Source organism: Neodiprion pinetum, chromosome 6 (genome assembly GCF_021155775.2).
Source record: "Neodiprion pinetum isolate iyNeoPine1 chromosome 6, iyNeoPine1.2, whole genome shotgun sequence".
Lineage (NCBI taxonomy): Eukaryota > Metazoa > Arthropoda > Insecta > Hymenoptera > Diprionidae > Neodiprion > Neodiprion pinetum.
The window spans coordinates 25,053,881-25,081,509 of NC_060237.1; the positions used below are offsets into that span (position 1 = coordinate 25,053,881).

At 48.8% G+C, this 27,629-nt stretch overlaps 1 protein-coding gene and 1 long non-coding RNA gene across 4 annotated transcripts in view; both read left to right on the forward strand.

Moving 5' to 3' along the window:
• LOC124221674 (uncharacterized) overlaps positions 1 to 20,459 on the forward strand; it is a 32,418-nt gene extending 11,959 nt beyond the window's left edge. The window contains exons 3-4 of one of the 2 annotated variants that reach the window (XR_006883847.2): positions 5,365 to 5,450; positions 20,197 to 20,459. This is a non-coding gene — a long non-coding RNA (uncharacterized lncRNA). The remainder of the gene's footprint in view (positions 1 to 5,364; positions 5,451 to 20,196) is intronic. The other variant, XR_006883846.2, reaches the window with a different exon arrangement.
• Positions 1 to 27,629, forward strand: part of LOC124221654 (myocardin-related transcription factor A) — a 168,849-nt gene that overhangs the window by 77,774 nt on the left and 63,446 nt on the right. The window lies entirely within an intron of this gene.

Sequence of the window (27,629 nt, forward strand, 5' to 3'; positions counted from 1 at the left end):
TCAACGCCAGTGCCGAATTTTGGTCAGGATTTCTCTCGTGGCATTCCTCACAGATTTTTTACTCTCACGTCTGGGTCGGTTCAGGGTACCAAAAAGTATTGAACCTTGTCGCGTTCGTTCGACGGCTCTAAAGTCAGCGGGTGCAAGATCAATCGGAGTCGTAGATCAGTTAACGATTCCCTAAATTTTCCCACTCCGAAACTGCAGTTGGCGCAGCGAAATTTAATCGGAGGAAGTAGTTGCGGCACGGCGGGGGAGAATTTCCGGGTAATTTACTCCGTAGAACGCGGGACTTTGGTGGGCAGCGCGGCTGCTAATGATGTACGACTTAATTGGCCTCATTCCTCATTCCACGCCCGAAACTGCGAAAATAGATTCCGAGGGCCGCGTTACTGATCGCGAGCATTGGCGCTGCGGCCCGAGACGACATGTCCGATTCTTCCCAGGCGTCTTACCTTCGAGAGAAGGTTGAGCGACGTGTATTGTAGAAAAAACCGCCCGAGGGGAGAGTTTCGTGAAATTATATATTTCACGGATGGAAATATTTCGCACGCCGCCACCGCCGCCCCGTATATACGCGCCTGCTTTTATTTCACTGCAGATAACTCGAGCTGAATTGATGCAAGATGAATGATTAACTGCTCGCGGTACACGTCACTTCCCCCCCCCCCCCCCCTTCCTCGTCTCATCGCACTCTTCGCGCCGGTTTTCAAAGGGATTGCGACTACAAAGGATCTCCCTCGCATGCCGAAAAGGGAATGTAGGGCGAAAATCGGTTCCGTGCAAATACCTCTCTTGCGATTACGCCGTTCCTCCGATGAAAGACTTTTCGCTCCTATCGCAAGCCCACTCACTGCACGCAATCGCTCTTCTTCCCCTTCCACCTCGTCCTCATCTTCGAGCGGTAGCGGGTTTGCGAGCCACACCCGAAACACACCCCGCCCATTAGGCTCACATAAGAGGATGCTTTGGAAGCAGGCCTGTCTCAGGGCTCCTCGGTAAATTAGGCAGTTGTCCGAATTAATAAGTGGCTCCGGGACCGAGTCGAGAAGGGAAGAGAGAAGGAGAGAAAGAGAGAAAGAGAGAAAGGTGAAGGGAAGGTCTGCTCCTGTCTCATCAACTCGGAATAATACGGACTGAGACCCGAGCGCGGGGTACTTAACTCGTTTAATGACTCAGGTGGAGCAATCGAGCACAAGTACGACGACTTCGCGGCGAATCAGTCGCGAATATCTAGTAACCTTGGCGGAAATTGAGTCTATAATACTCGATTGCGCAGCCTCTCCGAGAACGGGGCGAGATGAGATCCGAGTTTCAAGGTCGTGCCGGAGACGTTCCAACCCGAATCATCCTCGGCACTACGCCGCACTATCGACACCCGTCTTAAGACAACGAAAAACAGTGATTTCATTTCCCACCTCTGGCGAATCCTCGCGGCTCAGAGCCGTTACCTGGACAATCGTGTGGCTGTACCGCTCTTCGAGCGATCGCGTATTTATGGGTTCACCCACCTCTGATCCACGAGCCAAACAGCTCTCGACGTGCCCGGTTTGCAGTCCTCGATGTAACAGAGTCCGACCCACCAACGAGCGATATTTTCGCCTGGACTTTCTTCCCTGGAAACGATAATTCCTGCGTTCGCAAACACGGCGGAACGTAACCTTGTAAACGATGACGAGAAAACTAGGGTATTAACGAGGACTAATATTGCCGAGCTTTTTGCCGATCGGTTTTACAAAAGAAACAAGACCGCCGAGCAGCGCATCAGGCCTTATCTTTCTTTCTTCTTCGATGAAACAAGTCCGACTGAGTTAGCACATAAATGGGATTTATTCGCGGCGATAAAACGTGACAGTTTTCTCGCCGCGAATTCAGCTTCGACGATCAAAGATATTATACACGTGCGTGCATCCATGCTCACCGTAATTCCTCGCTTCTCTTGCCGCGACCGCCGCCAATCGTTCGCTACTTGTAAAACAGCAGCGTTTCTCGCGAGCGAAAACATCCAGACGGGTTCTAATAAGACCTGCAAACTTCAACGGCAATTGTAACGCCAGTTTTACCTCGGCAATAATGTTCCCACAGTAAAGACCCGCGGCGCTCAATTGGTCATGAAAATTTTCGCCACTTCTTCTTTCCACGATCATCAGTCTTGCGGTTTCGTTAAGGATTATACGTGTCTCGATGTCAACTGCGATTACCAAGCCGATCGATGATTGCAAAACATGTCGGCGGAGAATATGAAACTCCGCGCTAAGAGAGGACCTTGCTCGTTGAAAGAAGGACACGCGATTATTTTCGAAGAGAGCCGATGTAGGAGACTGACCCCTTCCCGGGGTTCCCCGGGGAGCTTAATCACGTCCTTGGGCCGGCGTCGTTTGTTTTCAAAGCTGCACCAGAGCGTCGCGTCCGACCGTCGAATGCCCGGGGAATTCGAATTGCGGTTCGAATCGAACCGCGATATTTTGCTCGTTGCATCGCGGCAATCGGCGACGGCGACGGCGGTCCGGGGATGCACCAGAGGCATCCATCAGGCCTCGTCAAACCAGCCGACGCGTCAGCGGATCGGCATTCGCTCCCCGCGAGCCCTCGTCTACACAAAACATTCAACCTTCTTCCTACAGAACCGCTCTCGCTCCTGCATACGGTCGACATGGCTCGCTTGTCAGCAAGAAGGGGCTAAAAATCCGGCGGCACAATCAGCTGACAGATCAGCCGATGCAGTAAATATTCTCATCGGACTCGATCTGAGCTACTCGATCGGCAGCGTGCCTTGTCAAAACTAACTACATTCTCCGATCCCCCGGCCTCCAATCGTCGACCTCTTCTCTGCCCTGCGATTTTTTATCGCCACCCCACGCGAAGATTCTTCGTTTTTGAGAAGGGGAAACACGCGCCGTGCAGGGACAAAATTGCCCGAGGATTTGAGTACGTCGTTGAGCTGATACAGGTACGCGAGACAAGACGAGACGAAAAAAAGGAGAGATCGATCCAGCGTAATTTAGTCGTCGAAATTTCACCGGCGATACATTATGCGCGGTGTATAGGCTACAACAAATTGCAAAAGTAAAGATTCCTCCTCGGAGTAGCTCGAGATCGCGCGGACAGGGCGCGAGGTAAGCTTTGATCCCGAGTCCGGTCGGTGTTGAAGAAATGCGGCAGCCAAGAGAACATGTCAAAACTAACGACATTGCCCTCGGACTCCCTGGAGACGAAGGATATACTCGAGGGGATACCAGGGTGAACCTGGCAGAAGAAGGAGACGGGAAGAGGCATCGAGTATCGGGACGAAGCGGGCGAGTCATTCTGGCAGGCAGGCCAGGCAATTCCTGGTAGCTGCCGACGACGTGCTCCGAGAGACAACTAACTACAAAGCTATGCTGTCCCGCGACAGAGTCTCGATGATGCTTTGTGTATGCCCCGATGCAGTTCTTTACCAGGTACTGGTCGAGCGTGTGGAAGCTGCTGACCACCTCGATCCCATCAACCTCCGAGTTATCGCGACTCGCCTAGTTTCAGCGTACCCACCCACCCGCGTCAAAATACCGCGAGAGTCCGGCGGCCACTGGTCACTCGAATCATCCAGGGCCTTGTATGACAATTGTCGTTGAAGAGGGAAAAGGACCACCGAACGTACCAGCTCCGCGCAATCCATCCCCATTTGGAAGTCGGGTTTACGAAACAGCGTCAGCTGTTGGTGAAAGAAAACTCCCGGAGCCAGTATGTAATAACGATGAGAAAAGAGCCGAGCCGAGCCGCGGGTAGCGTGAGAGTACAAGAAAAGGGTGGTGCAATAGCTATGGGAAATTCTCGCGTCATCCGTGCAACACCTAGATGTCACCAGTCCTGGACGAATGACGAAGCACCTGCGACGAGAGACGGTCGCTCGCTCTGCTCGGCTACGCTTAGCCACAATTATCATCCATTTACCGACCATCACGAGCAGTTAGCACAATTACAGCTATCATAGCTGGTTTCGTCAGTCCCCCGGTGCTCGGCCAGTGACAGCCCGTGAGCTGGTAATAACCTCGCCTCTCGCGAGGTGGAACGAACATCACGGGTTGCGCGAACTCGTCGCCTGCAACTGACGACCCGAGCCACCGCGCACTGCCCGTCAAACGATTAGCGGATCTACCTGTCATCGCTGCTCCAACATCGCCGGCCTCCCGGACTCCGGCAGCCGCACCCAATCGCCGACCGATTATCGTGCGGCCGGGCATTAAAGTCGAACGACTCGGATCGGAAAGAGAGGGAGGGGGAGGGAGGGGGGGGGGGGGGGGGGTGATCGAAGGGGACGCGACGAGATCCGACTAATGCTCAACTTCCGCTCTCATGCGAGGTGGATCAGGACAACCGGCTCCGGCTTACTCACGCGCCATTAAAAAAAATTAGGTGTTTTGGCACCGAATGATCTGGACGAAGCCCGGCCTCCAAATACCGTCGGGAATTACAAATCGGTCGTCAGTTTCTCTTTGACTCTCCGTCTTCAAGGATACATTATACCTACGTCGTTTGCGTAACAACGACACTCTTAAAATGGAAAACTCGTTATCGCGGTTCCTCTACACGAAGCATCAGAGGTCTTCCACTCCCTACCCTTCTCTTCTGGTTCAGCTTCTGGAAGACAAATGTTTCCGCTCCCGAAGATTTAGAGACACTCGTTTCAGCATCGGTGGTGGTTTCTATTAATAACCTTACGAGCACAGGTTACGTTTCCGTGCCGTAGCTTGTGTCGTTCTTATATTATCCGTCCTCCTCCTCATTCCTCTGGATTACTGCACCAGAACTATAACAGAGTCCCCGAGTTCCCCATTTACTCCTGGCAAAAATTGACTTCTCCGAAATCACTCCACGCGTCTCGGCCCACCGTCGCACGTGCTCACGGCGACTCGTGTCGTGTCCTCGAAGCCCCGAAGAGGCGCGCCCCGCATCTACGCGTCCTTATCAGTCGGAAATGGTTGTATTAATTTCCGCGCAATTTTTAACCGTCACGGCGATAAACGCGCGCTCGACTTCGATAGCCGATAAATAAATGATAATTCCAACACGGCCTGCGATCCTGCGGGCAGACAACCGGTAGATACAAGATATACGCAGGGCGTGGCGCGGAATGGTCGGCCGAGCGAACGACCGGACAACCGGCGTGGATCCCCAGCCTTGAACCCAACGCACCTTGATGCACTCCGTGACTTCGCACCTCACGCATTGTCCCTTCGGCCCTTGGCCAATTTTTCGACGCGCCAAACGTCGTTGATTTTTTTTTTCTTCCCGTTTAGCAATTCGTTGTAAGTTGAAGAATTTTCTCAGATTGGTAGTCCGATGCAGCTTATCGTTAACCAAAAAATGTTTACTTCTGTGTTTCAGGTAAGGACAGTTTATCGTAATTCGACTCGGTGAATCGATACGTAGGGACGTTGGGGTGGAGCGTTATCTTGAGGATGGATGAAATGGTAGGTGTTTTTTTTTTTTTTACACCCTGTATAATAAACGGAACCCCGATGGAGCGAGATCGGTACGTCGTAAATTGAGGTGGGATCGAAGGGCGCCGCCTTGCCTTTTTCTCGGCGTAACGACGGCTCGCTTCCTTCTATCGAGTTTCACTTGCAAATTGATTCCTAAACTCCGAGAACCTCGCTCGATCGCGAGGAGGCTTCGGGACACGGGGACGAATGGTAACGTGTTTCAAGCTGGTTGTCATGTTTTATCTGGAGTTCGTTATACCGTAGGTATACGCTCTCGTCCCGAGACGTTGTACTTTGTTCTCGATGCTTTACTGCCTTTCGGTGACATTAGTTTGCTTTTGATATATCCGAAGGCCTCGCTGATACCCCCGTCGGTGCTTTTTCTCAACGAGAGATTGTTGACTCTGTTTACGCTTGAAAATTTATGTCCCTTTCGTCTCTCGCGTCGTCGTCGTCGTCGCCGCTGTTCCACCGCCGCGGTGCTCCGGGTTATCCGAGCGACGTACCGCAGACTGACGTTGAACAAGTTTCTATCTACCGAATCGCGCAAGAAAGGTTCCCTGCGTCGATGACGAGAGGGATCGGACGGCCACTGGCACTGCGCTTCGTACCTCCGATTCTGACATATGCTTATGCCTTCTCCTCCTCCTCCTCCTCCATCTTGTAATATAACGTATCTCGGTGGAAAAGAAGCGGCCATACCAACGCCATGCGAATCAAATTTATGAAGACGCGCCTCAAAGTTCCGACACGCGAGTACTACCTTCGTCGAAAGCTGCTCACCTCGATCATCCCGATGCCTAACCAAAATCCTCACGGATCCTCTCTTTGTGCCACACGTGGTCCAGATACGTCGATATCCAAGGACGGCCACGTGCAAACCATTAATCTTCAATTTCCCTAATTTTACGCATCAGATTCTTTATTCGGCGATTATTAAAATACATGTAGATATTACCGTACGGTAACCGGCGTCTTTCTTTTCCTTTTTCTCTCTCATTCTCTTTTCACTCGCCGTCGTAATAACAACTCCTTTTCTCCAGACAATCTTTTTCGCTCTCCTCGATTCGCCAATCAGCCACGGTGTTCCACGAGACAGGAATTTATATACCCTAATTAAAGAAGAAGCAGCGACGTCTCACTTGTCGCCCCCTTCGAACGACTGATCGACCAAAAAAGAGAAACAAATTTTAAAAAACCAACGGTGAATTATTTCCTCGCGTTTCGTTGTCGCCTTTCACCTTTGACCTCTGCCAGCCTCGGTGGAAAATATCACCTGGCAAATGAAATTTCGAAGGAACAACTACGCGATGGTTTTTATCTCTACCCTACCGCGTATCCTCAGCGGCGTGATATCGATCTGGTATTTGGCAATCGGTTGCGAAAATTAATATACCTACCGGACCCACGGAGAGAAAGTCCGTACGAGCGGAATAATTAACTCGCGTGTAAGACTGACATCGAAGTATTGCCTCGATCGTCGTCAACAATTCGTTTAGCCGGTTGCGACGACACGTGCTTGGAAACGAATCATCGCCGCAGATACAACGCGAAGCTGTCGCTGGGAACCGATAATTCGATACAGAAACGACCAAGACATCAAGGGTCTGGGTTCTTTCGCTCTCAATCAAGAAGGTCCAAAAGTCCAAACGCTGATCGATCTTCTCGAGTAAGAAGAGTCTCTTCGACGGTTGGACTCCCGTCGACAATCGGGCATAATTGCAGTATTGCCGATGGTTAGTCACACGTGAGTCACGCGGCGCAAAGACGCCAGATTCGCCGATGAAGATGATTTATAGCAGCGGCATCAGAAGCAGCTTTCAAAACGGCACGCCACTGCTTCGGATAACAATCCTCCTTCTTTTGGTACTATCCGTGCTCGGTTGCGGTTGTAACATTTCGCTCGCCTCGCACACCGTACCGTCAAATTTTGTTCTATTCGCAACGACCATCGCGCGTAGATACGCAGTGATTGATGCCCTCACTACCGGAGCTACACGTTTGGCCTGCGGCCGTTGAATTGCGCCACATAGCCGAACACTGCGTGACCCGTGATCGTCTTTGCAACAACCTAGGTACTCCGAGATTTTCTTTTCGTCAAGTAATAACTCGCGGAGCTTCGGCCTTCGCTTAATACATCGGGGAATTCATCTGGGTCAGTGCGGGTTCGCCGCTGATCCGAGTATTGAACAGGAACGGGGTAGCGTTCAAGTCTCCGGCCGGTAGAAACTTTTACATCCTGCGGCCTCGCCGTTTCGCGAAACGTACGACGCTCCAGCGTTTTCGTGGCTTCCTCCTCCTCCACCTTCGTTTCAGCAACAGGCCGAAGAACACGGAGCACTTTTGCGGGGCGTTGGAAACGGCGGACCCCTGATCGTAGAGAAGTCTGAGGTGCAGTCCCGCAGTGCGGAACGGAACGCCTCGGTTCATTTGCAAGAAAGTAACGCTAATTGGCTGCACGCCTCTCGCGATAACTGTCCGACTGAGCTGCGCGGACATCGCCGCCACACGCGCATCGCATCGCATCGCATCGCATCGCCTTTGCGCCGACGAGACTTGGTAAACAAACGAACGGAGAGCAAACACACCGCCGGAGAAAGGTGGCACAATCCGCGCTTCGGCCTCCGCCTCCCGTACCGCCGTCGCATCTCCTGCAGGGACGTCCTCGCCGTCCGGTCCTCCGCGCTCCTTTTTCCTCCTCCGTTCTCGCCTGTTCACCGTGACGAAGAGCCGAAAGTTGTCGAGGTGGCGCTTGGGTCCCCGTTCCTCTCGAGGTCGACCATCGGTGAGTCACGAGCGCCCTGCGGCGCGACCGACGTGGCGCCAGCGTTGCGCAATCCTCGGCACCCTTGCCTGTCTGACTGCCTCTTCGCCGGATCCCGATATCGCGATCAGCAACGTCGCACGGCAATCCGCGGCCATCGAAATTTGCGAACTCGCTGGAAAAAGTTTCGAGTTGTTCCAGAGAGGACGCGTTCGCCGGCTACGTGGATCGCAGGGACTGCACGGAATCCCCTCTGCAGAAATTAGCGCGATCGTTGGAAATTCAACGGAAGTTCTCGGTATCCAAAGTTTCAGACCTTTCACACTTTACACGAGTATTTCTAATTTTAGTTTTCAATCTCGGTATATCGGTAGGTCGGAATTTTTGTTTTATTTTTATTTTTGGCAGAATTAGTTACGAAGAACGTAAACGGAGAGAGAAAGAGACAGTGAAACGTCGTCGTCGGCGATTCTTTGTCGGATGATTATTTAATGAGGCGAATAGATGATAAAACGTTGAAGAAAAATATAACATCTCGCATTATCCGCAGCTGTTTGTCTATTAGTTTTACCCAGCTCGCCCCTTATACTCGCATATTAATAGCACGTGCGAAGGTCTATCCGGGCATCGAGCGCGTCGAGCGTTCGTTCCAACGCTGAAACGGCAATTTGGACGAAGTCAACCAAACGGACGCAGCGGATGAAGAAGCAGAAAAAGAACAAGTCGAATAATGTCCCTTGCACCGAATAAGTGAGACTCGAAAACGGTACCGCGGAATTTTTTTTCAACGGGATCAAATCGTAGCAGGTCACAACGTTTCGCCGAGCTATGGTGTCCCCGATCAGGAACCCTTTGAGAACCTGGTCGTCGTCCTTCGTCCTCGTAAGACAACCGCGATCGCTCACTTGACACCATCCAACCAACTCCCACGCAGACGTGAGATTTCAAGTGGAGCCACGTGAGCAGCCGAGCGCACGCCGAGAGATAGAGAGAGGAGAGAGGGAGAGTGAGAGGATCGAAGCTGAGCCTTTGCGCGTACGGGGACGCGTAGGTGGAGTGTGAAGAAAAAACAACGAAATCTAGCAAATAGGTGATTCCTGAGCCGCCGTGCGACCGCTGCCACTTGAGCGTCGCCGAAGTACCGATACCAGGATCGATGAACGCGCCAACTCACCGATGACCTTACCGCACCTCTCCGAATTAACGATCAATTAACGGCTGGCCTAATTGCGCCGAAATACCGCCACGCCGCGGCGGCTGCTGCTGCTGCTGCTGCATTCTTACGGTAATTTGTACAAGGATTATCCTGCTCTTATACACTATATTATACGCGAGAGCTTGCCGCGATGTATTGTGACGAGGCGGATTTCGCTTATGGAATATAACGTATTTACGGCACGAGATATATAATCAAAACACTGATTGTCCGTACCTGCATGCGTCTAAATTATGCATGCGTCGAAGAATAAAGAGCCGTGTTGTTGCTAGATCTTTGCGCCGATGGAAGGAACAGTTGAGCGTCCTTCAATCTCACAATGATCTCTAAGATTTCGCATTGTTTATTTAAGGCTGTCGAGGCTGAGGAAGAGATCGAGAATTCTCACCCACCCCGTTGAGCATGTACTGTAAAAATTGCATACAGAATTCTTTTCATCGCATTAATCAGTCGGAGACTGCCGAGTTCGAAGCTCGTGGCTCTTCGCCTTCGCAGGAGTTTGATTCAACGCCTCCAGGATTGGAGATTCACTTGAACCCGGGAATCACCGGTGATCAACAGGTAGTCGAAGCATTATAGGAGACTTTGTTTTCTTGTTTTATTTCCCTTTGGATATTTAGGGTGAGAAGCTCGCGCCACGATCGTGTAAAACGGGTACAAAGTAGGCAGGTAATTGAAGATGGTCGTTCATTAAGTGTGGAAAAAACAGGTCCGCGTCGAGCGCGAGTGCGTTATTCTCTGCACTTTTGATTTGTGGCTCCTCTCGTTCTGCCGCATGGGTTACACCACGATCTCACACCTATTAAACTGTCACTTTGAATAATTATTCACCAGCGTTGTCGGGTTGTTTTTGAGATATATTAACACGCTCGTTCTTCGCTAAGAGCCTTGCAGCCCATGCTGTATACGACACAGGTGAAACTAGATACACTTCCTCGAAAATTCCTCATTTCGTGTTTCGTTTAAGCCGCATGATTTTCCGGACCTTGCATTTCACTGAACATTATTTGCCGCTCCTCGACGAGGAAGATTTGACCACCGCGTAGGGCGGTGGCCAGGTGACTGATCTGGCGCCAACGGGGATAAATCCTATCCCATGTACCTAATTGTGCCGCCTAGGGTCTGCGGTCTTGATAGCTTTTCTCGCCCGGAAAGCGATGGCTACGAACAATCGTCTCGTGCCGATCACTGTCGCTGGTCCCGACGAAACGCTTGCAAATTTCGCAATTGCGGTCGCTCGTAACCACCTTCGATGGAACACAACGCGACTACGTATCAGATGGATCGATCTGTACAAGCTTGCGAGTGTTATCCCGAGATAGTTCAAAACTTTTCCGTTTTAGCGCCGGTTCAAATGCGTCGCTGAGTGGTCCACCACAATAACGCCGAGAAGCAGTTTCGTCGCGCAGGCGCAAACCGGCAGAAATAAGGCCCCGGGCTAGCGATCAGAGACTACGGGTACCTCGAGATACTCAGAGATACCTCGAAGATGCTCGCAGATGCTCGTAAATCTTGTCTTAACGCCCGGTTTATTGCTTGTAATCAAGCAGCCATGAATTCTGCTGAAATCACCTACGTTAGAGGCGCGCTTCGTTGCCTTATACTTAGGCGTTTCTGACATTTTCCACCGCCGCTGTCCAACGACCGGAGCAACCCCCTCGTCCTCCTTCCATCGAGCGTGTAAGAGGAAATCATCCGTGTCGTGTCGATCAGGCGTCGATCGAACTCTGCTCGGTAGTGGTCCATATTATACAGAGGGTATTCGTTTGTGGCGTATAAAGAGCCTGCATGATCGGGCTCACACAATGTATTTTTAATAATCGAGGATGATGAATAATGCCCATTAATCTGCCTAGATTTTTCAAAGAGGCCGCGGCTGCTTTCCCCGGCTTCTATAACGCGTAAAAAATTAAAAGCAAACGGTTCACGGCGTGTTCCGTACCTCCTGCTCTGTGATCGCGGCTACTTTATAACGCCGCGTGATCATCGGCCCACGAAGTGATTCCCGTGATTATTAGTACGGGCCTCTTATAGTGTATAATATGAACGACTGAAACGAAAGCGTCGTTTTCCGCGTTAATTATACGCTTGCATTTTTATTGTTCATCGTCGCTTAGTACGGCGACGCCTGTATCCGCGTACCCATGTAAACTAATGCACCGAAGAAGCCTTGGGTGAGGCTATATGGTGTGTACGTGTGTGTGTGTGTGTATGTGTATAACGTACACTGCACGATTTAAAGTTAACGCCACGATACGCCAATTAAAAACGCTAACGTTGAGCTTATTTGTTTTTTAATCTTCGTTCGTTTAAAAAAAACGTGACGTCAAGCGTCACGCGAGAGATACGTTCACGTCTTGTAGATCGTAGGAGATACGGTGGTGGGCAACTCGGTGGTACTGTCTCATCGCCTATCTGGAGGTAAAAACATGACAAAGTATGAAGTGCGTCTAATTCATAGTCCCCGCACGGCATAACTATGCGACTTCATTAACCAGCTAATCTGGTTGATATTTTTTAAGAGAAATTAGACGACACTTGGAAACAAAACTTGAAACAACAAAAAAAAAAAAAGCAACAACAAATAAAATCCCAAGATTAAACAACCGCTTCCCGTTTCCCCGGAGCAGTTATTCACTCACTTGAAATTCCGATTTCATACCAGAGATATTCAACGGATTGATTAGACGTTTAATTAAACTAATTACAACCGTCAATGTACGTTGAATCGCGTCGCAGCACTCGATGCGATGTCCGATTGATTTACATTACCTCGACCACGTCTCCATGTCCGTCTGCCTCACCGTCCAGCTCTTCTCTCCACTGCAGCTTCCTCAACCCGTTGGGACTGAAATCCGAGATGAGGCGCAACTTTGAAACTGCAGAATCAATTACCCAGTCTCACGGTGTAATCTAATTATTAACACTTTCCATTGGTTCGCTTCACCGTTAAACGTGATTCTTATCCATCGAGGATGAAAATCTTGCCAATATCCACTACGACCGGAAGTCGTAACCTCTGCGAAATTGCAAATTTATAACACTGCTGATACGCCGAGCAAGTTCTTCCTCTCCGGGGGCGAGGAGCATTCGTCGTCGAATCGTGGCCGAGGATTCCTCGGCTGAGAGCCGCAGAATGTAATATTAAAAATAATTGTCAGCTGTCACATACGTCTTGACCCCCATCTCCGTTGTTCGTGGGACTATTCGCCGTCTCGAGAGAGAAGGGCAATCCCCGGATGGTGTTGTTCGGCGACGCCGGGGCGCCGCGGCGCGCACAATTCGTACGGAATAATTCGGATATTTATCTCTGGCAGGATCGTACACCTCGCTGCTCGGTGCCCGCCTTATGCCTACGAGTTTGTGCCACTCCGGTTGGCAGAGCTGAGTTCCCGGTGACTGAGCGAGTCGAGTTTCTCATTCGTGAACTTTGACTTCTCCTTATGTCTTCCGAAAAGCAAATAATGCGCGCGGGACGCTGCGACTCCCATCGAAATTCGTTACTTTTGTGTCACGTCACCCGCGCTTTCACTCTCAGCTCGCCCGTCATTTTTGCAAAACAGTTTAGCGATGCAGCGTCTTGAGGTGAGCAACGCGATATAGGTAGATAAACCGCTTTCCCTCCCTCCGCGCAACGATCTCGACGAACAAGACAGCCCGGTTCGATTTCTATACCAAAAAGTCAAGTGATATCAAATTCGAATGACAAGGCATTTCGTTTCGTATAACACGTATAAAAGAATTTTTAATTGAACAGTTTGCCGTTGGTTATATCTTAGAGAGAGGCTTTAATCAACCAATCTACGGCTTAACGGACGTTGCGTTATTGACGTTTTCATTCTCGTCATTCTTCGCCGTGTAAATAAATGATAAGAGTGACACTAGGAAAAATCAATTATATTACCGTGACCTTTGACACTCGTTGGAACGCGCTCGCGCACGCGTGCGCCTCCGTGTCCAGCGTTCGTATACGATCAGTGCGTGACCGGCGAGTCACGATCGAAGCTTCCGTGGTTCCGGTGACGTGCCTCGGGCCTTCGATTACTTCACGACCCGAATGCCCGAACGATCCGGCCCCCTCGACTCGTGCCAAACAACACCCGAGGCCCGAAACGCCAATTTTCGTCAGGAGGAACCCTGCAATCCTCAAGCTTCGCCGGCACTTTCCATCGCGCGAGAAACTACTCAAGTATCTATTTATCTCGCCCAGGAATAATATATTTATAATCAGTTCGAATAGATAAACGTATACCTGGATTCCCACGAAATCCTTTGGGAGGCACGCTGCGGGAGATCGACGAAACGATAAGAGTTGTGCGTTCACGATATGTACGCGCGTGTCAAACGTCTGGTTAGATGAGAAATTTTTTTTTTCCACGGGCTAGTTTCGTCCGCGTGGCTATTGAAGTCACTGCTCGTTCCCTTATTCCACGGGACTCTGTGCGAGCTGCATTCACCTGCCGAGTTCCCTTCAGTCTTAATCCTGCGCGCATGTTGTGCCACACACGTGATCCGTGGTGTCAGGATGAATGTTGAAAATACGACTCCAAATTAGCCGCCATGCGAACCGTGAGACACCCACCTACGTACGTATATGCGAAAGTGAAATGGTGATTTGGGACCCCGATATGTACGTGGGCCTGATCTCCGGCTGCAGGAGGATATCGTGAGCCGGGCACGAGTTCGTATCGAGTTACACAATGCCATTTCTTCTCGGCTACGGAACATCGTGGAACCACAGAAACCTCGACTGCGAGGATCAATCAAAGCCAAAAGACCATCGGGCCCCGGCTTGATCTTAGACCCGGAACATTTCAAATTCACGCTGCTAATGCAAGCAACGTTGAAGCCACCGGCCACTATCTAATGACCATACTCTCGCTCCTTGTTCTTATCGATTGTCTTGTTTATTTTTGTTTGTTTATCTTTGCTTGTATTTTTCGACCGCACAACGTATGCGCGCAGTGTTGAGGTCGTTCCGTTATTCGTCGGAGTTTTTTCCTCCTACTTGGACAGTTTTATTTGAACGAGAAAGCGGTGATTATAGCTTCTGTCACTCAGCCAGAGTAAATAGTCGGAGGCAGTTTCCTCCTTGGACAGAATTATTGTCACCCCCGACCCCGGCATACCTGACACAACGCAGGCCCGCGCAGACCGCCGGAAAACATTACGAAACGAAATAATGACGAACAAAAACGAAATTCACCTCTTTGAGATTCTGGGGCGAGAGGGAGAGAGAGAGAGAGAGAGAGAGAGAAAGAAAGATTGAGAACGATTATTAAATAATTTGCGTAATTTAAGCTCGCCGCGCTTTCATGCTACGTCCAACCTCTGCTCGTCAAACTTTTACGATTTTTATTATAACGTTTTTCCCTACGCGTACCGACTCCTAAATATCTCTTACCGTAAGGAAGAGAATAAAGTCAAATTTTTGTTTCTTTATTTTTAGCACGGTCGGATGCGACCTGCATGTAATCTCGACGAGTACAAGTACCTCTCACTAGAATTATAACCAAAACGCAACGGGCACGAAAAAAACCATTTTTCTTTCTCTCCCTTCCTTCCCTTCTCTCCCTTCTCTCCACAGATTAAAAGCAAAAATATATAACGGTCGATAGTGAAACACTCGAAACGACCCGACCGTAGCCGTATGGTTTGATTTGGCCTAAATTCCACTAAATAATCCTCACGTGCCCCGGCTGGTTGGGTTACCTCGACTGTTTGTCCACCGGTATATACATAATAGCTACGCCATAAGTAAGTTGGTACATGTATGTATACGCGTACCTAACGATAGTCCGCGATTGCAACACCCAAATTACATTAGTGCGTGATTAACGTAACGGTAGGTATCGATCAGTATCGATAGAATCGATTCCTTGGCCGAATCAAAGATCGATGGGAAGATATTGATGGCTCCACAGTGGTCCGGTATCAGCCGAGGGTTACAATGATAGCTGGCCCCTCTATTCACGACCGATATTTAATTAGCACTAACAATAAATAACTTAGTGTAATTTGGTATTGTTCGACCGGTAGAGTAAGATCGGTCTCAAAGAGCCGACGAATTATCGACTTTATCTCTTTACCCATTCTCGACGCTGAGATATCTCGTGATTGATTCCCTTCCTTCTCACGTGCATAGATCTTTCGCCCCGAAATTTTCCAACAATATTTAGCTTTTTTTTAAAATTATTATTGTTGTTATTATTTTCATCTTACACTCGGTGCCCGGAAGTAAGCGTTGTTGCAGGCGCAGCTGTAAACGGTTGAACGAAAATATTTCACTCGATATGTACGTACACCCATTACGCGGTTGTTTACCTACAATTTTGGAATATAAAATATTTTCGTCATAGCTTCTGCACCGCCGTGAGAAGTCGATGAGTCAGATCAGGAAAGAGGATGGGTATAATATAATGATATTCGAGTTTCTGAAATACCTCGAGTTGATATTACACACGTTTAACACTCTCGGCTATCGGGTATATAGAATTTCGCGTGGGCGCTGCGCTCGATCGAGAAGTGCAGCTTAAGCCGTTTGGTGGAAGAACGCATCGCGGAGGAGCAACTTGCGCCTATATTATCGGAGACTGCACGAGGCTGCGATGCGCGGTTGCAGTCGATATTGACGGTGAAAAATCAAGACCGATTTATATCCGTATGTCTATACATACGTAATTCGAGTGCAAAAATGACGACGGCGACAGCGTTCGACGTGCAATTATCGATCGGAGGTTCGAACGGTGCAATTACAAGGTGTTCTCGTGGGCGCCGAGTTATGCGTTCTGCGTGAGCTCGCGATACTCGAGATACGAGGCGCGGTGACGATAAGATTTATGTCGGGATAGAAACGTCTAGAATGCCGAATGCCCCGCTCGTCTGTAACTCGGTGGGTATATAAGGTATAGTTAATAACTTATCTAATAATTACAAGACAAGCAGCAGGTGCCGGGCGGTGGAAATGAGAGCGTGGCATGGCCGCTGCTGCTGCTGCTGCTGCTGCTGCAGAGTTGATCTGCTTGCCGCGGTGTATTTCAAAGTTTTGATTGCCAAACTTTCTTCTCGATTGATTCTTCGATTGTGTGCAGGTAGTGGATAGGTATGTGTAGGCAGGTGCCTATCGCCCGAGATTGAATGCCGAAATACTTTTGTCCGCTTGTCAATTACCGATAAATTATTTCGTGTACAAAGATCCGGATCTGATGCTGCAGCAACGGCAGCCGCGCTGGTCCGCGGTAGTATTTTACTACACGTGTGTTATATTACACATTATACGTAGGCATAGGGGGATATAGGTGCTTCCTGTATAACGCGCTTCGCGTTTATGATGCACGACTCCGTGTCATGCGATCGCTCTTATACTCGCGGGATTAGAGTCTCCTGTATTATAGACGCGGAAAACACGCGCTCGATTTCCGCGGGCAATTATCGAATGTGCCAACCTGGCGATACGACGAGCGGTTCATTAATTACGCCTTGTTACCCCGCGTGTGTGTATGTATAATAATGTGGTACTTCGTAGAGAGACGCGCGAAAGCCATTAATATAATCTACAAGCACAATACTATGCCCGTATGTAATACAATAAGTAAAATAAACATAGTACCTGTGGTAAATAATCGAGAGAGTCATGCTCCTGTATGCCGTATGAATTGAACGGACAGTGTTAATAATACGTGTCCGCTGGTTTACGAGGTAAGATCCCCTCGGCATTCGCGGCTTGACAGTCACCGCGTGCAATTGACTAACGATACGAAGCGTCAATACGAAATCGAATAGATAATGAGAGTGGAGGACATGAGCCAGCTTTGAAATTGATAAACAAGAAAAAAAAAAAAAAAAGACGAGAAAATTTAAAAAACGAGAAGGAGAAGAAGAAGAAGGAGCATAAAAAGAAAGAAAGAGCATTTCTAGCTGTTCTCGCATCTCCATTCGGTCTTTGTATATTTAATATTTATACAGCGTAGTTTACGGACACTCGAGTCCGACGTGCATTCAACATTTTACAGAGAACTCGAGTGACGTCTCACTTACAATTAAGTAATTTACATCCTCCACCGATCTCGAGTTTTGGAATTTTTAAACTTACTCGTCGCCTCCCTCTATTCCCTGCAGCTGGCTGCTCTTCTCCGCGTTCCGTAAGAATGATAAGATTCCGGTCCGGCTGAGTGATCCTCGAGGAAACGGAGAATCGTCGCTAGACTTGACTCCGAAATTACCTCGCACATGCACAGCAATCACGAGCGGTCGCAGCCTATAGCTAATTTTGAATTTCCTTTCGCCGTAGATGTGCAGCCGGTCATCGTGACGATAAGTACCCGCGGTATCCGCGTGTGCACGCGGCGGTCTTCAACTGACTTGAATATCGTATATTAATTAGAAAGATTTATGATCCGATCGATGCCTACGTGACACTCTTTGACGGGTTTCACTCCGCCGCCGAGACGCCGCCGTTGCGGGTCAGGGAGCTGCTGCTGCTCGTTGATCACCGTTGCTCCGATCACTCCAAGACCATCCAGGTACTTGCGGTAGCACCAGTACCAGCAGCAGCAGCAGCAGCAGCAGCGAACGCGATGCACGAAACGATACGCAGAGTGCGTGAAAACAAACCCAATAAACGGTGGTTGTGGAGTGCTGGTATATCCACCTGGCCAATCTATGTAAATTAACCAATGGCGAGCAGGGACGACGACTCCACCGTTAACCAGAATATCTTTTGTAACGAATTAAATACCCTGGGCGTAATGCGAGCTTACCGAATTCATCGATGTTATCTGTGGAGTTTTGTAAACATCCTGTAGAGAGCACCATGCCGAGCCACTTAACTATGCCATTTTATCCGTTCCACCGATCGATTATCTTCCAATCGTACGACAACCGAATCGTTCTTTCGGTAAAATGCCAATCGCTGACGGTTTGACGCTACTCTTGGGAAACCTGAACTTTATATTTCACTGATTTTATTCGAAATTCTAAAAAAGAACACAACGGTATTTGCAATCTCTTCGAACGAAGAATGCCGTGTGAGCTGGTGAGAGATACATACCTCGTTAGAGAACGTGGATTTACGTTCGCGTTAAACTTGGTAGCCTTATAGCCTGAGAGTGATTCCAGCAATCAAGGGACTGGGTTGCAAGGAATTGGAGTTGGTAAGCGGCGCGGGTTGCGTCAATTTCCAAAATCGTTCAACTCCGGAGCGGCGTTTATGATTGCAGGTCGGTTGGGCAATCGTGGTATTAATTTGACCCCCGTCAGCATGTTAAATGCTCGTCAGAAACAGCCTCTTAAGTACCTATCTTCAATCAGCAGCATTGTGCCCAACCGTTTAATAACTGTACCCTTCCAAAGGCGAGGCGACGCTTCCAATACAAGATGAAAGATTATAAACAAGTGTATAGTCCGTGGGGGACAAGTTTAGATGTCACCGCATAATGATGAGCCTGGTATGAAATGAAAGAAAAGAATGTGCTTACAACATACCGCCTCTCTTCGTCGTCTCGGTTAACGTCGCGTCCACACGAATTAATGCACCGCGTGTTTTGCTCGGCTTCTTCCCGCTTCTTCTACCGACGAAGGGGCCAAAAATTTAGTCTATCAGGATTCGAAGGCACCTCGCGCATCAGATACACGATCATCGTCCGTTCCTCCCTTTCTAAATTCTGTATAATAGCTGCGGCGACGATCGCTCGGAGTCTGGAATTTAAACGAACAACCGTCAATCCTGCACTTGAACAGGCCTCTGTGCCTCTCAGCTTCTTCCTTTCCCTGTTTGTTCGCCGTCGAAAGATTTATAACCCATTTCATAACGTCGGGCTGAAGGTAATAGCTGCTGTCTTCTGCTTACGCAATCGATAAGGATAATTCATTTTTAGACAGACTTTTTTTTACGTAGAAAATTGTTGATTCCACCGATAGTAGCAGCACTCGCCTTTTAATAGACGTTTTATAGGAAACGACGAGCACGAAACTTCTCGCGATTTGCGGATTGAATACCGTTGACGTGACTTGTATTTTTTACACGAATGTTTCGTGTGAACGGAGCCTTACGACAATAATTCCGTACGAGCCAAGGAGAAGAGAAAGATACCTCGTGGTTCGGTTTGTCTCCAAACAGGTGATCACAGATTACGTTGTGGAGGACTGCGTTTATGTTTTATGACAAATGTAATCTTTGCCGTGACAGCTCAATCTGTAGGCCTTCGGGGGTAAATGGTTGTTTCTACTCGAGTACCTACGCGCGCAACCCGATAGATTGAACCCAGCTGTAATGAAAACTCGTTGTGAACATTCGGTAAGGCGTGTTTCACAGGCTCACGGATCTCCCTGACGTTCGCTGACCCTTGCCGATCAGCACGGACGGATAGTGTAAACAAACAATGGAAAAAGAAGCGTAAAAAATGGGAAATAAAGGAGGAAAAAATTGTAAAAAACATCGGGTGGAAAAAAAGAATTCCCTCTCCATTGTTCAAGAATTCCGTATCGCCCACGAGGACTCGGCGATAAATTAGAGGAGCAGCCTTGAACGCTGTAGCGTGAATCCAATTTGTTCTAGGCCGGTATACCGGCCGTATTTCATATTTAACCCGTATTCAACCCGCTTCATGGTGGATCGTCACAATCTACCGCCTAGCCGGCGGAGTTCCGGAGAGCGGAATATACGCATCGTGAATTGTTTGAAATTTCAAAATTTCCATCACAGGCACCGCCTCGAGGGTGTTACCGGTTTTTCGATTAACGCTAATTTTCAACAGGTAAACGGAGCACCGCAAGGGTAACTACTACAGGGAACACCTGGTCCGTCAAGAATGCCGAGCGAGCAGCAACCGCGGATATAGAAGCCTTGTAAACTCGGACGACATCGCAGAACATCCCGAGAGGTGGAAATACTTGAGCCGAATCAAAGCTCTGTCAAATAATTGAACTACATTCTGGGACAGTTTGATATCCATACCCTGCAAGGCCCTAGAGGCATCGTTACGAAAGCTGTACAACGTCCTTGTGGAATAAATCTTATTCTCATCTACTTCCATGCCGTACGAAATATTGTAACGCAACACAATGACTAGAACACACGACCGCTGTCGGGCTGCCGTTATAGCCACTTGCCACGTGATGGACTCATTGTACGATAAAGATAATAGTTATGGTTGTAATATACTGACTCGGGAGAGAGAAGGTTCTTATGTATCTATTAGCAGCCTTTCGAAGACGACGTTTCTGTCAACCGTGTCAAGTCGGTTTAATTGAAAGGTGCGCGGTAGCTAATACAAATAACAAGATAATCTCGCCTCTGACGGCTAGCTGTGCGCGATGGGTACTTGGGAAATTTTCGTTCTACAGGTGGAGGAACTCGGTTGTGTTTAACCCTCATTTCCCAGTAGTGAACACCGTCCGAGTATTTTCCTGTGTAAAAATCGATAAGCGCCACGTAATCCTGAGATGAAAAAGAGCGATAGTAGCGCTATAATTTGTATCCCAAGAGCCGCTATCCGTTCCGCTAACATCCAATCATTTTCGGATTTCCAAATCATTGACGCGTGTGGTCCAACGATCCCTGGCTCTAATAATCGATTACAATCCGTTCATTACGGAAGTTAGATTGAATATTACCTCGGAGATGATCGCTTCGTGTTATTAGTTGGAATGAGAGAGTCGCAAGTTCGTCGGATCCGCGTACGTCACAACGTGAAACGAGCCCCCTCTTACCTCTGTCGATTTTACGCGATTCGTATACAGTTTTACGTAAGTGGTATCACGGTAATTGCATATCCTCGTACCGTTTCACCTATCGCGAATAATGATTGCCGGCACTTTGAAAGTATGGCCAGGTTTTATTTCTCTCTTCCGATTTCGAGTAGCGGCGAAATTTGTTGCAACCGGTACAAGAGAGGCGCGTGATATTATTGTAACATAAACCGAGCGGGTAATTTGAGCTGCGAGATACAGACGTCGTAGTTTGTTATTTTTCGAAGGAAAGCATTCCTCCGCTTCACGTTTGCAGCGTTACATCGATAAATCGAACCTCTTGAGATTCGGCCGAGTCCAAGCAAAGTTAAGCCCGTCCGATTCTCAGAGATGAGAATTTCTCCCGGTTCGAATTATGACCGGGCAACGCGTAATAAATCATGAGAAAGATATCAGGCATCGGCATTCGGCCGGGAGCCGAACGAAACCTCGGCTACCAGTGCCGCGATGGAAGCTGCCGCATGGAAGCGGCAACCGTACAATTATACAATCATCATATTGATTCTGATTACACGTTCGAGGTGCAAACGTATCGGCAATGCTTGTCGCCTCGGATTCGCCCGCGTTATTCTTCCGCCTCCCTTCGTGCCCTTCGCCCATCGCCAACGCGAGACCCGCCTCGGTACCACGGAGGAGGTTCACCTCTAGGAGGAACCCTCGAGAAATTACATACCTCGCCGTCGAGGGATCTCGCAACTCGGACGAACCGGGGCCTGCAGGGCCTCTTCTCTTCGGTGTTTGACGACGGCCCGCCTCGGAGAGTCCCAAAAAGCCAACCACCCACGTGGTTTCACCTAATAACCTTAAAGCCCGGAGCTTTCGAAGCGTGGGCGGCGGTGGAAGTCGTGCAGCCACCCGCAACGACATAGCCACACGGATGAATTCTGTGACGTCGCGAGGTCTTTAGTTGCGACGGGCATGGATCGGTAGCTAACCGTTGCTTTTTGAACAGACGGATCGATACGACTCGACTCTACGTACAGCTATGCGGTTCGAAGGTCTACAGATGTGGTTTGTAATACGAAGTTCCAATAAGACTACGAAAATCGAAGGGTAAAAAAGAAAAGGACGAGGCACGGAGCAAATCGTTAATAACTCCTAAATCCGTCCGGAAGAGTAAACGATGTAGATACAAGAGCGATAGATTGACAGGAGCGGCAAGCCGCGGCCGGTGCGGAGGCACAGGTAGCTCCACTTTCGTAAGGCTTCGGCTTTCTCGTCTCGTATAACCAGCTATGAATAATTAATAGCATCTCTGTTTCATGGCCCACGATATGAAATTGGTCTTAAGAGCTTTTCGTGTGGTCCGCGCGTTAAGATCTCGGGAGTCCCGGCTTCACAATATTTTGTAGGCGTGGGGAGGTACCCTGGTTAATTGCGCCCGATCGACGTTAAACGGAACGTACCCCAAAATCCCTATTAATTTGTGCTCTAAGTAGGTTTTCACAATCAAGGCCGGTGGTCCGGCGCACTTTCGTAAAACGAGGAGTCGCCGCCTGAAGTGCGTATCGTTATAACCGGGCCTCTGCATATCGTGCCGCTACGGAATACCCGATCTAACTAATGACCGGTGCGTGTGCGCCGCGCCAGCGCGTGCTTCGACTTCCGTTTCTATCTTTCGATTAATCCGCTCTATAATCTCCTAGCCCCGTTTACCCCCCTACACCGTGCATTTAAATAATATACTTCGTCCGTTTGGGGAGAGGAGCACTGCAGCCGCACCGCGTGAATCGTGATGGATTCGTAGGTCGGTATGTCTCAATTGACTCCTCGAGGTACGACGGCTGTTGAGGGCACGGTACGAATCCTCAATAGAACCAGTCACTCAGCTTTTATCAATGGTTTTATCATTTTTTACTCCCCCCGAATCCTCGGGGTTCATTTGATGATCCCGCTCCGTCTCTCTCTCTCTCTCTCTCTCTCTCTCTCTCTCTCTCTCTCTCTCTCTCTCTCTCTCTCTCTCTCTCTCTCTCCCTCCTTCTCCCTTGGCTTGCGACCGATGTTCGCGCCTGCTAATCACCGACTATCCTCGCTTGTATACGCTCGTGATTAATGATCACCGCGAGAGGATGCACCTCGAGCAACATTAGGAGTAAACCTACCGCCGAGTCTCTCCTATCGATACGCCCTCTCCCGCAACCTTGCGTACAGCGCCGACTCCGCTCTCGACGTCGTAACTTGTCGAGTTTTTCACAGGCAAGAAAGGGTTTTTCTTTTCCCGTGAGTAGACGTACGTTTCGGGCAACGTAAACTTGTCTGAAAAATCGATTTCGTATCCAAGCGCCTCTCCATATTTCCCAACGATCGGTTCCTCGCCGCTAGCCTGCAGTCGGCGTACTCTTACCTAATTCCAGGTTTTATCCTCGTCGGGCACGCGTCCGCCTCACCCACACTCCGCATCTCGGGGACTCGCCGAGGCTCGAACGATCCTTCATTAGCATCAATTGCCGCGTGGGAGATTGTTTATCTCATTTCCTTCTCGACCATGCGATATTCTCGTTCGCGTCAGAGGCGCCAGGACGCTTCACGGCCATAATTTAACCGGGGTTCGGAGTCTTTCCATATTGCCCTCTTACCTCTCCCCCGTTGAGCTCGACGCGGGCAGGGAGTAACATTAAGTTGTCAGGGACGCCCACGCGATCTTTCCCTGTCCCCGACTCCCCCTTCGGCGGCAGGTTTGCCCCGGAGGAAGGGCCAGGACGCGTCCATCCCCGATAAATCTTGCCTCGTCTAACGCATAATTACGCCGCAATACCCCTGCTTTACTACTACGATTTACAATACCTGGGAGAGGAGAAGGAACACCCCCTCTTATCCCCCCGCCCCTCTTACCTCGCTCTACCCCGATTCGTAAATTGTCTATGAAAACGCTACGTACCGGCTTTTGGAACCAGGGTACAACGGGATTCGTAAGACGCGCCACGCGTCGAGACGCCGATTAACTTATCGAATGCGAGAAATCACCGTTCACTGTCCTCGACGGGTTCGTAAATGGCAGCCGACGTGTTTGCGACGATAATTATACGCGTTCTGTTAAAATTGCTGATTAGAACTCTCACACGCCTACAGTCCCGTGGGTGGCGAGGCGCGCGCCAAACGCCGAGTTCGCACCTCTTCGTGACATTATATGCGGTGTCCGTATGTAATAACGTGTGTACGTACCGTTCGCGGTTCAATGTAAGCTTGGCAATCCACTGGCAAACACAAGTCGGTGAAATGTTTTTCATCTCTCGAATTAGAAACATCGATGCGGAATAATTGTGAAAAGAATATTACAGCCGGCCTCGAGAATCCGATAGAAGAAAAGAAATTTCTTCGCGCGCAAAGGATAAGAAAAAAATAAAAAAATAAACAAAATCAATAGGTAAATAAAAAAATAAAACGAGGAGAAGAAAAACGTACGTGAGTTTATACACCTACCCGTATTATATCAACGACGAGTTTGAGTTGTGCCGATACTTGCGGGCTTCTTCGAACTACGATCGGCAAAAATGCAGGAGCGGGTATTTTTGCCACGAAACGATCAGATGGTAGAATTATTAATTAGCGGGTTCTTACTAGCGCTACTTGACTCGCTCGAAATTCGGAGACGATACTTTTCGTTATAAAATTAGCAATTTATTCTCTTCTTTTTCACAGCGATTCCGAGATCTTGGCCAATATCAATTATTTCGCATTTCTTACCGGCCCTCGAACGTTCAGAAACGCCGGCACAATTCCATGTGCATTTCTCTACGTTCCGCCGTGTGTCTTTTTCCAAACCGTCAACCGTGCGGCTCCAATTTATTAGAAGATATCGACAAAGACGCGAATCGCTTTGAGTCCGTCCTCAACTGTTGCTCCGAGTCCAATCGGATCCGATCGTTATGTAAATATCGCTCGTTCTTAGGACGTTAAACACACCGTCGTACATGCATATTCATACACGCGATGTACACAGGCGTAAGGCCCGTGGTCATCAGAGCCTACGCAAAACGACATACACATACACGTTGCCGATGTTGCCCACTGCATGCGCTCCGCTGAATAATTAACAAACAAGCGAATAAACAATGAATCGGTATCGTGCGAATGAACCGTTGCCGATGCGGGCCAAATAAATGGCGTGTAAGAAAAAAATATCAGTAAACGAATACAGAAAACAAATCGAACGCCCATGCACGTACATACACAGCGTATAATATTTGCCGCTTTTTGAACCCGCGAAGCATGCAAATCATTTTCACCTGTGCTCGCAGGCATCGAAAGCTCGTCGTTTTGTTTTTTTCAAACCACATTCACGTCGACGTCTGACGGACGTAACTACTCGCATTGTCTTTGAAATTCTTGTATGACGGCGGGAGCGAGGCGGGGCCTTAACGTTTCTCCGCACCTGGATAACGCGTGGGCCCAAACCGCGCATGAGCCCGCGCGATCGAGCGAGTCGCCCCCACATGACGTCACAGCCAGGTATACGAGCGAGAAACTGTATGAACCAAAAGAAAAAAAAAAAGGAATCTCTCGGACGGAGAAAAAATAAAAATAAATAGAAAAGAACAGAAAACGGTGGAGAAAAGTACAGGGAATTAAATGACCCGGGTCTGAACCGGTCCATGCCGGGTCAACAGCACACGCCATCCCCCTAAGGCCCATATGGGTCCAGTCTCGCAGCGTCACACATCGGGTACTCCTCTGTCGTTATACTTACGGAGGGAATAAAAATCTTTTGCAATATTTTCGTGAACCGATCTTATAACTATAGAAAATATAAACGTGTTTTTTTTTCTCATTTATATTCCTAGTTTGATTGTCCATTTTTTCTTCTGTCTTCGATCGTTCCATTTACTGATCATTTGCCTAATCACTCCAAATAAAAGCTCTATAATTTAATAAATTCATTAGAATTAGTAGTGGTTCGAATTTTTTTTTCTAATACATTTTGTGTTGAACAATGTGAGAAATGCAGTCTGTAGCTTGTGATCCATGGGCAGAAACTGTAGATTGCGTGACGTAGGAAGGTATAACCATAGACTGGTGTAATATGCAAGCTATAAGCTATAAGCTACCTACTGACACGCGACCCACACACGCCGCGCGCGACTCTCTAGAAGTGACGAGCGAGGTGCGAAGGGGGAGAGGAGAAGAGAAGAGAAGAAAAGAAAAGAAAAGAAAAGAAAAGAAAAGAAAAGAAAAGAAAAGAAAAGAAAAGAAAAGAAAAGAGAGGAGAGGAGAGGAGAGGAGAGGAGAGGAGAAGAGAAGAGAGAGAAAAGATAAGGAAGAAATAAGATACGACACAGCTGATACGCCTCCGTGCTCAAGTTACGTTCAAGGTACACACATGCAGAAACTGTCGATGATGTCATTTCTATTTCAAACCACAACTACCAACTACCTAAGGAAAGTACAAATCCTAGGACGCGATTGAGAGAGCATACTCGCCGTGTAGCTGCAGAGGTGAGGTGAGGTGCCTATGGCTTGCAGTGCTCGTTCGATTAGGTGAATGGGGAGGCCTTGTCTTTTTACTCCGACAGTCTCCGGCAGCGTGTAGGCGAACCTCGCTTATTATGCAGTTGCTTATTTTGAATAATTATTATGTTTTCGTGGCGAAATCGACATCAATGCTTTACACGCATTGACGGATCGCGTCGCTCTGTTCGCTGTTTGAGGAGACTATGTCGGATGGGAGATTGACAACTGGCGAGTCGCGCAGCTTAACCCAGAAGTGCAGTGCGGACAATGCGTACAACATTCGGCATTAATCATCTTCCTAAATGCAAACTTTCACCGGTCTCGCGCAAGCTCTAAAGACGTCAGTCGATACCTGCCGCAATATTTACACCCGGCTGCAAATCTGGACCGTAACCGCCCACGCCTGACAATCATTCAGTCCTGCCAACGTCAGCAGTGCTAAAAAGAGCAATAAAAAGTTCCATTCATCTCCTGCACCAACCCGCAGCTTTCAGTTGACTCGCCAAAGGCTGCACCGGCGCAGAATCTCGACGTTGTTATAACTCCCGAGTCAATTTATTGAGGAAGTTAGGAGGGGTGAAGTATTGAATTCATCGCGATGCTTTGTGGGAAGATATACCGACCTAAGGGTTATGGGTTAAGTGGTCCACGACTCTTGCCGATGCTTCGTACTTAGATTCGCGGCTTCGCGTACCTACCGACCGGTGGTCGTGTGGGTGTCGAAGAACACCGGCCATCCGCCCAGGTAATTTACAATAACCTAAGTCAATGCAAAGTGTGGGCTGCGCGGTGGACAGCCGTGATGCGAATTCGATCCGATTTATACGACCACCCCGTGCAGCCGCTAAGCTTCAGCTCCTTAGTTTCGTTCTTCTACTCCTGGGATCCGTTTTGCACGATTTGTCCATGCACCAAGGATCGCTGCGGCTGCGACGTTATTCAGGGAAATACCTGCTTTTAACGAACGGGGGGGAAATCCAGTTAATCACCC